Consider the following 2386-nt stretch of genomic DNA (forward strand, 5'->3'; position numbering starts at 1 on the left):
TTTCCCCTCCCCCCAATTCCAGGAGAATGGTTTCTAACAGTTTAATAATGTTCCTTTCCCTCGACTGTTACGTGTGTGCAATAAGAGTCAGCTTCTTTGTAATTAAGTATTCTTTATTTATTAATGTAATGGGGGAAGGGGAGTTGCTGTGACAGGGCAGTAACGGAGGCGATGGTACGGGAAGGCAAAGCACAGATAAGTGGCGCTCATTACCGTGGCTCATTACAAAAAAGAGTTTTCAAAGCCTCCCTCAGGTGCAGAGCTCCTCATTTGGCTCTCAGCCTTGCGCTATATCTGGCTTCTTAAAGTTTGCAGCCAGCCAATCTGCCTCCACGACCCAACCCAGCGGAAACGTCTCCCCCTTTGTCTCGCTGACATTATGGAGCACACAGCGGGCAGAGATGACTCTGGGGATATTGCTTTCACTAGTGAGCAAACTGCACCCGTGAGCCTTTAAATGTCCAATGGCACATTCCTCCACCATTCTGCACTTGCTCAGCCTATTATTGAACCATTCCTTATCGCTCTCCAGGTGTCCAGTGCATGGCTTCATGAGCCATGGAAGCCAGGTGTAGACTGGATCTCCCAAGATCACTTTTGGCATTTCAACATCATCAATAGTTATTTTTTGGTCTGGAAAAAAAGTCCCCGCTTGCATCTTTCTGAACAGACCTGAGTTCCTAAAGATGCTTGTATCATGCACCTTTCCAGACCACCCCACGCTGATGTCTGTGAAATGCCCCCTGTGATCCACCAGTGCTCACAACACCATTGAGAAGTATCCCTTTTGGTTTATGTACTCTGTGGCAAGGTGGTTTGGTGCTAAGATAATACGCGTGCCATCTATCGCCCCACCGCACTTAGGGAACCTCATTGCGGCAAACCCATCCACTATGTCCTGTACGTTTCCCAAACTCACTAGCCTTCTTAACAGAAGTCTCTTAATGGCCCTGCACACTTGAAACACAGCAGCTCCTATGGTGGATTTACTGACTCCAAATTGATTCCCAGCTGACCGGTAGCAGTCTGGCATTGCTAGCTTCCACAGAGCGATGTTCCACTCATTTCCCCACTGACAGAGCAGGTCTCCAGTTAGCATTTCAGCACTTCAAGGCCAGGGACAGTAGTGCACAAAGTTCCAGTAAAGTGGCCTTACGCATCCAAAAGTTCTGCAGCCACTGCTCATCATCCCAGACCTTCATAACAACGCGATCCCATCAGTTAGTGCTGGTTTCCCGGGACCAGAAACAGTGCCCCACTGTGTTCAGCTGCTATGTGACAGCCAGCAGCAACCGGGAATTGTTTTGTTCTATGGCTTGCAGCAGGGCGGCTTGAGTCACATTGCAAGTTTCCATGCTGCAGCTCCTCTCTTGGGCTTGGAAATGTTGCAGGATAAGTCGCGAGGTGTTTGGGATGCTCACAATGCTAGTGCAGAGCCGAGTGGGCTCCATGCTTCTCGGACATTGGCGTACGCGCGGCTGATGCAGGGTTTTGAAAAGTGGCGCAAAAAAATGTTCATTTGTTTGCTGTTGACATCAGAAGCTGGAGGGAGGGAGGACATTTCATGATGGGTGTCTGAAGATCTTCCTAAAAACCTCTGCAACTAGTTGCACTGTGGGATAGCTACCCCAGTGCACCTCTCTGTCCATCGATACAAGCGCGGCTGGTGGGGATGCACTCCCCTGATGCAATAAGCGTAGTGTGATCATGCCCCACCGACTTCATTAATTCGGGGGGTAAATGTCGACTGAAATTAGATCGACTTCACTTTGCCGTGTAGACATACCCTTTGTAATCTAGGATTGGTAGCTGATTATGTTTAATACTGGTTTTTTTTGGTATTTGTCTCTTATAAAATATGTATATTTTTGTCACATCCTTAGAGCTAATCCAATGAAGTCTGGTCCAGATTGAAGCATCCATGCCCATTAATACTGTCCCTTCTGATAACCATTCTTCCTTTAGCCAGAGGAGGTAGTTGCATGGCAAACATTATCCTCCTGTTTCCTCCCTCACCTCTGCAGTGTACCTAAATTTTCACTCCTGAAATACAGAAACTCAAGGGAATTTTGGAATCCAAGTTTGATGCTGCTGCCATGCTACTCCTGGCTTGACTTTTCATAAAGGTCTTATAGATGACTACCTGAATAGATATTAATCATTGAAGCTGTTCCAATCTAACAAATATATATCTTAGGATCTACAAATTCTGCATTTCAAGTATGAAAAGCCTATCATTTGTTATCCAGAGCATAACAGATCCTGTAACATGTTCTTTTCCAGTGTTGCAGAAGTAATTAGACCATAACAGAGAGTGTAACCTTTGAGTAATGTAGGGTCAAAAATCACATTTTAAACATTTTTTTCTTGTATAATACAAGAGCCA

At 45.8% G+C, this 2386-nt stretch overlaps 1 pseudogene; it reads right to left on the bottom strand.

The window, feature by feature from the left end:
- Positions 1-277: 277 nt before the first annotated feature.
- LOC137163802 (uncharacterized) lies at positions 278-1451 on the bottom strand (annotated as a pseudogene).
- Between the last annotated feature and the right edge of the window lie 935 nt (positions 1452-2386).

Source organism: Emydura macquarii, unplaced genomic scaffold (assembly GCF_026122565.2).
Source record: "Emydura macquarii macquarii isolate MOO-44397 ecotype Brisbane River unplaced genomic scaffold, CSIRO-AGI_Emac_v2 contig_2636, whole genome shotgun sequence".
NCBI classification, from domain to species: domain Eukaryota; kingdom Metazoa; phylum Chordata; order Testudines; family Chelidae; genus Emydura; species Emydura macquarii.